Source organism: Gavialis gangeticus, unplaced genomic scaffold (genome assembly GCF_001723915.1).
Source record: "Gavialis gangeticus isolate Ggan-Ray unplaced genomic scaffold, GavGan_comp1, whole genome shotgun sequence".
Lineage (NCBI taxonomy): Eukaryota > Metazoa > Chordata > Crocodylia > Gavialidae > Gavialis > Gavialis gangeticus.
This window is the reverse complement of record NW_017729015.1, coordinates 616,190-626,585: the sequence shown is the minus strand read 5'-3', so window position 1 is coordinate 626,585 and position 10,396 is coordinate 616,190.

The window sequence follows — 10,396 nt, the reverse complement described above, 5'->3', positions numbered from 1 at the left end:
GGAGGCTCTCCCCCTCCCCACTCCCTGCACCCCCCAGATGAGCTGCCCGTAGTTTCATCCCATTCCCAGGGTTGCATTCACTACCCCACTGGGCAGCACCTGTCCTGCTCCCTCCCTCACCATGGGGGCCTCAATCTGCACCCCCAACACACCCCTTCCCTCCCCCAAACCTCTTTGCCCCCACAGACTTACTGACAAGATGCTGCTCTCCAGGCTGCCGGGGTGCATTCCTGTAAATCAGCTATCGAATCAGAATTCACCAATATGGTTGGCTAATAACCGGCTATCAGTATGGCCAAGACATTTTTATTGGTGCACCCCTATTTTCCAGCCCTAGTGGAGGCATGTGCCCCCCTTCCTACCACCACTTCCTTTAAAAACAAGTGAAATTCTTTGCCCAAAACAATCTGTTAATGCTAAGTAGGCTTGGGCAGGAGTGTCTTGTATTCTTCCAAAACATCAAACACTTTTAAAAAGGAACTATAAAGCTAAAATAAATCAAATGTAAACCTCTGGAATTCAGGAAACCCAAACTTAAAGCAACATCTCCCATAATATACCCCCTTATAGCCTTAGCTTTCCCCCCTGAACAATGCCCCAACTCATCTCCAGCAGAGATCAAAGTGTCCTTTAGAGCCTGTAGAAGACTACAGAGAAAGTACATAATGTGAGGGAATCTCTCAGGCCTTGTGCTCACTGGGATACAGATCAAGTTTAGATCTGGCTTGGACTATGTTTTTGCATCATTGTAGCTCTTTAGGGGTGGCATTTTTTCTACTGCAATACTGGTAAATCAGTACAACCCTTAGCATAGGAAAACTTGTCTAATACTGGTGCTACTCTTCCCCCCAACCCGTGCTTCCAGTCATACTGTGTAAAGCAGATTGTTCTGCCTGTTACATGTGAATGAGCTGAGAACAGTTCATATGCAGAAAAGCTCCAACTTCAATACTCCTTCATTCAGGGTTAAAGTTGGAGCAGGTTTGCTGCATTTGAATCATTCTCAGCTCATTCACACATATGCTGCTGCCCTTTTATAAACATTGGTTTTACTTAAACACAGCAGGCATCCCATGGGATAGCTCCTGAAGTGGGTCTCAAGCTCCTCTGTGATTCTTGAGCTAAGAATCTTTCTACCTATCTCCACACAAGCTGCCAGTAAAGTGCTACTTATGAAAGCTATGCATCTGTGATTTAGTTGGTCTGTAAGGTACAATCTACCCTGCCTTCTGCCTGACTTAAGACTAAGGCTAAAAACAAAGAACAGGTTTATCTGGGAGTTGGAGGGGGTTGGGGGTTTGATTGTTCTGGGCTTTGACATGGTGGGGGGGGGGGAAACAGTCATTTTCACATAGGCTGCAACAGCAATTAACTCAAATTAGCCCTAATTTTCCTGGAGAGAATTTTTCTGGACTAATAAAACCCTCCCACGGTTTAATAGCAGAGTTAAGGAAGCCATTCAAGGCAAAAGGGCATCCTTCAAAAAACTGGAAGGCATGCCCAAATGAGGAAAACAGGAAAGCCCACAAACTCTAGCAATTAAGTGTAACAGCAAGATAAGGCAGGCTAAAAAAGAATTTGAGGAGCACCTAGCAAAAGATGCTAAAGTTAATAATAGCAACTTTTAAAAATTCATTAGAAACAGAAATCCAGCTAGGAAATTGGTGGGACCATTAGATGACCAAGGTATAAAAGATGATTCAGGGATCCTAAGGCCGTACCAGAAAAGCTAAAGAATTCTTTGCATTGTTGTTTACTACAGAAGGTACTGGGGAAATTCTCATGCCAGATCAACGCTTTCTAATAGATGGGTCTGAAGAGCTGGGCCACACTGATGTGACAACAGAGGGAATTTTAGAACAAATTGATAAATTAAATTACTAATAAGTCACCAGGACTGGATGGTATTTATCTAAGATGAACTCAAAAGTGAAATTGCCAAACTCCTGGCAATAGTATGTAACCTCTTGTTATAAATGGCCTCTGTGCCAAAGGACTGATGGGTGGCCAACATATAACACCTATCTTCAAAAAGGGCTTTAGAGGTGATCCTTGGAACTACAGACCAATGTGTCTCACTTGCATCCCTGACAAATTCAGTGGCGATGCATAGGGGGTACATGTGCACCCCCTGAGAACACCAGTGCACCCCCTGATCAGCCATGCTTGCCGCCTAGGTGGTGGACGGTGGGGGACAGGTGGGAGTGCCAGTGCCTCCCCACAAGTGCCAGCCAATTGCTGCAGTCACTCCTAGAAGCAGCTGCAGCCAATCCTGGAAGCAGCTGCAACAATTGGCCACAACAATCAGCCGCGGGGGAACTCCCTCTGGGCAGCATGATCTGCCACAGCCTCCTGCCCCCCAGGCAGCGAGATTGGCTGTGGGGGATGCCCTCCAGGCAGCAAGACTGGTCACAGGGGGGGAATGTGCCCCCCCCCCACTAAGGCGGCACCAGTCGCCCATGGACAAATTGGTAGAATCTATAACTGAAATTAAAATCAACAGTCACCTGGATTTGCTGGGGAAGAGCCAGCATGGTTTTTAAAAGAGAAATCCTGCCTCACAAATCTGCTGGATTGCAATAAGGATGTTAACAAGCAAGTGCACAAGGGAGATCCATTTGACATTAAACATATTTGGACTTTCAAAAAGCATTCAAAAAGGTTCCTTACCAAAGGCTTTTAAAAAAAACTGTACTGCTATGGGTTGGAGGGAAGGGTCCTTTCTAGATTTAGGGCTGGTCAAATGATAGAAAGCAAAGGATAGGGCTTACAGGGATATTTATCAGGATGGAGGGAGGTCAAAAAGGGAGTCCCACAGAAATCTGTGTGGTGCCCACTTTTGTTCAATATTTTTGTGAATGACCTGAAAATGGAGGTGCACTGTGAAATCTCCAGCTTTGCAGATGATACAAAATTATTCAGGGTAGTTAGGTCCCGAGCTGATAAAGAGGAGCTGCAGAAAGATCTCACCAAGTTAAGTGAGTGGGCAAAAAAATAGAAGATGACCTTTAATGTCAATAAGTGCAAGGTAATGAACCTGGGGAAAAATAACCTGAACTGTAAGTACTCAATACTGGGTCCTGAACTAGCTGTTACAACTCAGGAAAGAGACCTTGGAGTCATTGTAGATCATTCTCTGAAAATGTCAGCTCAATGTCCAGCAGTAACCTAAAAAAGAACAAAATATTGAGCATCATTCAGAATGGAATTGAAAACAAAATGGAAAACATCATTATGACATTACACAAACCCATGGTGTTTCATGCACATAGAGCTGTGCAATGATAAAGGAACTCCATTTGGATTGCAAGAACTCAAATCTTTATTAGAAGAGTTGTGTGCTCGGTGCTGCTGCTTGCAGCCATGTGGTACAGTATATGCTCAGAGCTATTGCAGAATTCTTCAAGCATCTGAGTTCCTGGTGTCACCTTCCAAATCATCCCCACTATAACTTGCATTCCAGTCTGCAGGAACATGGAGGTTGTTGCACAGGGTATAGCCACATCTTGAATAGAGTGTGCAGTTCTGGTCCCCACATCTCAAAAGGATGCAATAGAACTAGAAAAGGTACAGAGCAGGGCAGCCAAAATGATCAGATGCATGGAGCAGTTGTGATACCAGGAGAAATTAAAAAGGCTAAGACTCTTCAGTTTGGAAAGGAGAAAGCTGAGGGGAGATGTAATAGAAATCTATAAAATCATGAAAGGCATGGACCAAGTGAACAGAGAATGTTTGTTCATGACATCCAGAAAACTAGAGCTAGGGGGCACACACTAAAATGAGTAGATGACAGGTTTAAACCTAACAAGATAAAGCACTTTTTTATGCAACATGTAGGTAACATGGAATTCTTTGCTATAGGACTTGGTAGCGGCAGATAGCATATTCAGGTTCAAAAGGGAACTAGATAAATTAAGGGGTGATAGATCTATTAACAGCTGTTGGATTGGTGTCTGCTAAGATCAAGCAGCCATTTGGTAGTTTAGCTCCACTCTGACTTGTTAGTAGTCAGATGTAGTATAGAGGTAAGGAATACTGAGAAAAGTGTTGGAGCGACGACGCAGCTTTGCTTAACTCCCATCTTAACCTCGAAGGAATCTGTGATAGATCTGGTACTGAGAGCCACCACTCACATCACGGAGCAGGCAAAGAACTGTGATGAATTTCAGTGGGCATCTGTACTTCAGAAGGATCCTCCACAGCACTTCTTGGTTGACAGACTCAAAGGCCTTTATGAGGTCAAAGAAGGCCAGTAGATTTATGCTGTTCCAAGAAGTTTTTCTGCAGCTGGCGAGCTTGGAAGATCATATTAGTTGTGACTCTTGATACCCTAAACACACACTAAGATTCTGGGAGCAGCTCTTCAGCAAGTGGAAAGAGACAGCTCAGGAGCATTCTCGCAATGATCTTTCCTGTGGTGGACAGCAAGCTGATCCCTCTGTAATTTCCACAGTCAGACCTGTCTCCTTTCTTGAAGACTGTCACAATGATGGTATATCTGAAATCATCTGAGATTTCCTCATCATTCTAAATCCTTAAGATGAGGGCGTAATGTGAGCTCCTCTCCCCACTGCTTAACGAGTTCAGCAGGGATTCCAAAAGCCCTAGATGCTTTATTGTTCTTCATTTGCTTGTTGGCTTTCCTCATCTCATCAAGGGTTGGAGGGATTCTGAGATCATCTCTGACTGGATATTGCAGGATAGCATTGAGAACACTCTCATCAAAAACAGAGTCTCAACTGAGAAGGTCTTCAAAATACTCCTTCCACAATGCCCTTTTCATTGTTCAGGTCTCCTCCATCCTTAGATCTCAAGGGGGTTAGTCCCTGAGTGCTCAGATTGTAGATGGATTTGATAGCATTGAAAAAACCACGCATATTGTGGATGTTAGCGAGATGTTGAATCTCCTTCCTCTTGCTTTCCCACCATCTGATCTTCATATTGTGGGTCCTCCCTTGGACCTCGGTCTTAGCTTGTTGTAGACTTAATTTCTTTTGCTTGGAGTTGGTGTTGTTCTGCCAAGCACAAAATGCCTTGCGCTTGCAGTCAATCAAATCTTGGATCTCCTAGTCATTCTCATCAAACCAGTCTTGATATTTTCCAGTAGACACAGTCAATCAGGTGCCAACACTCAGACCACAGATGTTGCCATGATGTCTTGTGCCTGTTTTTCTGGCAGAACAGGGTGTTTGTGATGGTGAGTCAGTGTTTCACACATTTGGTGAAGAGGAGGATGCTGTTGGAGTTGACCAGGCTCTTTCCTTGCCAATGGTTCTGTTTCAGAGATTCAAGTCCCTTCTGACTCTGGCACTGAAATCACCAAAAACAACAAGTCTGTCTGCCTCTGGAGTGTCAGAAAGGACTTGTTCAAGGTTGGCGTAGAATTCCTCCTTAGTTTCATCAGCAGTGTCAAGAATCAGGGTATATGCGTTGATGACAGTGGCGTATTGGCTCTCCACCACTTTAAGACAGAGAATCATGAGATGCTCATTAATTCTGAGAGGGAACTCATTGAGCTGGTTGATGAGTTCACTCTTGATGGCAAAACCAACTCCATGAAGTTCGCATTCTCCTTCCTGTTTACCCTTCCAGAAGAAGGTATAGTGGCCCCCATGTTCTTCGAGCTGCCCATCTCCTGCTCACTGGGTCTCACGCAGTCAGTGACATCGATGTTGTGTCTCCTGAGTTCTCGAGCCATAATTGCAGTGTGGCACTCTGGGGATTCACTATTAGGACTGCCCGTGAGGTTCCTGTTGTTCCAGGTCCCGAAATTGATTGTGTGTCTTCAATAATTTCGACCGCAGTAAAGGTGATCCCACTGGACGTGGTTATTCAGTCAGGAAGAAAACAGACAGGTTATATTTAGGGCACCTTTTCTAGCCCCCTCTCCATGTGGGATGAGCAGAGAGGATCCTGAAGAGGGTTGCTCAGTAGCAGTTACAGCTGCCAAATCACACTCCTGCCAAAACCAAGACCACCCTGACCATATTCATTGAGCTCCAGTATGATGATGCTGTAGTCAGTGCTCACTCAGAAGCAGACCTTCAGGCACGTGTCTACTTTTTCACCAAGGCGTACAAGAAAATGGGACTGATGCTTAACATTCAGAAGACTAATGTTCTCCATCAACAAGCTCTTAATGAGCAGTCCCCAGCTCAAGTAATTCAGATTTAAGGTGAGACTCTGGAGAACATTATTTCCCATATCTCAAAAGCCAACTCTTGCAGAGGGCTGACTTCGATGAAGAAATCCAACATTGCCACAAATGTACAAAAGCAGCATTTGGACACTTGAGGAAACAGATTTCCAAAGATCATGACATCAGATCCAAAACCAAGCGCATAGTTTATCAAGTAGCTGTGATCCTCACTTTACTGTACAGAGCTGAGATATGGACAACATATAGGAGACGCATCAAATCATTGGAGAAGTACCATCAATGTTGCCTGCAGAAGGTCCTTCGAATCCAATAGGAAGACAGATGCACCAACATTAGCATTCTCTAGCAAGCAAACACTATGAGCACGACAGCAATGATTATCTGACATCAACTATGCTGGGCTGGCCATGTCATCTGGATTTCCAATTCCAGACTCCCAAAGTAAGTTTTATTCTCCCAGTTCAGTCAAGGCATACATTCAAGAGGAGGGCAGAGAAAGTGCTTCAAGGACGTCCTCAAGGCCAATTTGAAAAAATGAAACATTGACATCAACTCATGGGAGACTATCACCCAGGACCACCCCAAATGGAGAAAGAGTCTGCTGCAAGTACTTTGAAACCTTACAATGACAACAGGAGACAGAACAGCGGGAGTGGCAGAAACAGTGTCGCAGACCACAGCAAGAATCCGGAGCCTTCCACCCGCCTGGAAACACATGCCCAAGTTGCGACAGAGTCTGTCAATCCCGATCAGCCTCATCAGCCATATTCAGACCCACAAATAGGACAATCATGTATGACAGTCATCCTGGACTGTGAGGGACTGCCAGAGAAGAATAACTATTGAAGAGAACGGTTGAAGATGTTTCCTTGGGCACCTCAAACTTATGATGGTGGATGCCTAAGAGGGTACTGAATAGGAGATAGATCACTCTAGATCAGGGGAGGGCAAAATGACAGATCCAGCTGGCAGCCAGATTCCATTTCCCAGCAGCCCCTGCCCGCATCGCTGCAGCCAGTTTCCATGGAGACCCCAGCAGCAGCGGCACCATGACAGCATAGGGTTGGGGTTTCCATGGAGACTGGCCCCAGCAGCACTGTCAGGGTGTGTGGCTAGGCAGGGAGCTGCTCTGTGGCCAGGGCTGGATCTTGAAGCAGTGGCCGTGTGGTGTAGAGCTGGAGCAAAACCATGATCTGCTGCCCACATGCCCCTATCTAGGGCATGTGGGCAATGGATCACAGCTCTGCCGCGGCTCCAGATCACACTGTCACTGCTGTAAGATCCCAGCCCCAGATCAGCTCCCTGCCCAGCTGCACACCCTGCCAACACTGCAGAGGCCGATTTCCATGGAAACCCTTGCCCTGCGGTGTCACAGCCCCGCAGCTGCTGGGGTGTCCATGGAAACTGGCTGCAGCAACACAGGCAGGGTCTGCTGGGAAATGGAGTCTGCCATGGGCCCAATCCGGCCTGTGGGCCGGACTTTGCCCACCCCCATTCTAGATACATCTGGTTCATGCTTCCCCTCTATAACATCCACTTCTGCTACTGTTGGAGATAGGATGCTAGTTTGACCTAGTATGGCATTTCTTAAGTTCTTATGTACTCAGGATGGGATGGACAGTGGGCTTGCACTTCTCTAGGATCCCAGGTTTTGTCCCTGGAGAAATCCAAAGAGAGAAAGAGAGCGAGAGAGAGTGCACACATGCACAGGTATACCTATTTGCCTCTGTGCATACAAGTATGCATCCCTGTGGGCATGTCTACATACGCATTCACGCCAACTTAAATTTACTGGACAGTAAGTTACTGCGCAGTAAGCAGGAGTAGGTGGGCATCTATACATGCAAGTGTTAAAGCGCATTAACGCTGCATGTGGACTGACTTGGGACTAAAATTAGTCCCAAGTCAGTCCACGCACACAGTGTTACTGTGCAGTAAGTTGTCTACATGTGTGTTACTGTGCAGTAACTGATTGGGCGTAAATTTGATACCTGCATGATGCAGATATCAAATTTACAGTCAAGTCAGCATAAGTCACCATATGTACTGCACAGTACAGGTGTGCACGTGTAGACATGCACCTGTACTGCACAGTAATTTTGGTTACTGCGCAGTAAATGCGCACATGTATATGCACCCTGTGCGTGTATACTTCTTGATTTATAATGCACTTGTAAAAATATCTGAGATAAAACAAATTAACCATTACATAATTAAATGATTAAACAACAGAAGAAACCCATCCCAAGTATGTATTGAGGTAAAAGCCAGCATAAACATAAGAGTCTTGCAACATGTCCCAAAGGTCAACATCCCTGGGCTCTGTTGCACCAGTAGGGGGTAAGATCCAGAGCTAATGTCTTTTCACAAAACATCCACAGCTCCAGATGCTCAGATCTGGGAGCTCCTGGCTCTCTGGCCTTATCTGATCTTAACCATTCATAGAAGGAGCAATAATTCGATAGCTAGATATTCCATATAAATAATACAAAAGAATGTTCTGTAATTAAGCTCTGGTAAGCCAAGAAATACCAAAATTAAGGTTGCTCGCATACGTTTCACTCTATTCCCTCATGATATAATGTTTACTTACGCACAGCATCTCAAATAACTTAGTTAATAACAAACAACCTTTTCCAATAACCTCTGATAACCTTCTCTACTATTTTCTCTTTCAGTCTGACAGAGTCCACAATAACAAGATGAAGAGCATTGCCTGCTCATTGCTTCTCAGACTCTGTATTGCCTTACCAGTCATTGAAAAACAGCACATACTTGTGTAGTAAAGTATGCAAACAAGGGCCAGAGTAAAGTTGGAGCAGGCACACTTAGGTTTCCTTGTTCCTGCCTTTGAGTGCTTAACCATACAATTGCAATGTCTTTCTGATGTATTTTTTAAATAACTTTCGAAAGAACAGGGGAAGACAAGAGTCCTGTTCTTTGTAATTTTGTAGCAGGGCCATAAATGTCTCAAGGAGTTACTACAGATAACTGAAGCCAGCTCTGCAGCTCAGGCTTCTAACACAGCCCTGTGGGTCAAGCATGTGAATGTGGGGCCCAAGACCTCTGGCCTTGGGTCTTACATGTAGGATACCTGCCAGAGATTTGGGAGTACCTGAAACCCTGGACTGATGAGTCTGGGAAGTAGGATACTACTTGTCAATGGTAGCACACCACAAACTTGAACAATTCAGCTCTGCTAAGTCCAAATCTGGAACTCCATTCGGAACTGATTTGGCCCCGGAAAGGATTTTTTTTTTTAAGCAGTACCAACCAAAGGCTCTCATGCACCAAATTTATAATATCAAAACTGCATTTCAATGCCACAGCTTGTTTCACTCCAGCAGTGGCTTTAATCTCCGAGTTCAAAGGGTAGTATTACCAAGGTGATGGCATTCACATTACGGGTGATATGTCCTATATATAAAGCACTCCTACTGTAGATGTAGTTTGATTGTGTTGTTGGCAATGGAAAGATGACAAAAATATGTGATATTTCCATTAACTTCTGATTTCCATGCTTTTGGGACATGCTTAATTATGCAGCCTGAACTGTCATTAACCCAGGTTTTGTCTCGGCTAATGTAGGCAAACAGTCCCTGAAATGCTCAGTACTGCACATCTTGTACCCTCAGAACAAGAACACTTCTGCTGAACGTGGACACACTGCAGCAGCAGCTTTGTGTCCCACACCTTTGCTCCAGTTGCTTCTTAGGAGACCCCTCACCTTCCCAAGAATTCCTGAAGCGGGGGACTCCAGCTCAGCTCTACTTACTCCCGTGTAATTTAGTATAAACTTTATGGCCATGAGTTTAATTAAAGGGGGGACTGTACTGAAGTGGTGAAGCCAAGAAGGAGTTGTACAGATCATGGGCACCAAGTACCCCTTTGTGTTGCACACACAGTCGTGCACTCTGAACATCTGCCACAGAACAGCTGCCTGAGGCTTGTTTAAACACGTTATTGATGCTATTTCCATATCTGCTCCTTGTATAGGAACCGTGGCTCACCCCATAAACCCCGCTACACACATTCTGAGAAAGAGCACTCAGGCAGCCCCCTGCCATAGTTTCTCAGAACAGCTTGAGAGCTTGCTATCCACAAGGCCTGGAAGCAGGTGCATCTGCTGCACACGCTGGAGGTCCTTTTCCCCATGCTGTGAAAACCACCACCTCTCCACCCCCCTGGAATCACGGGTTATCTAAACAACTGTCTGTCACCAGCCTCCAAGGATCA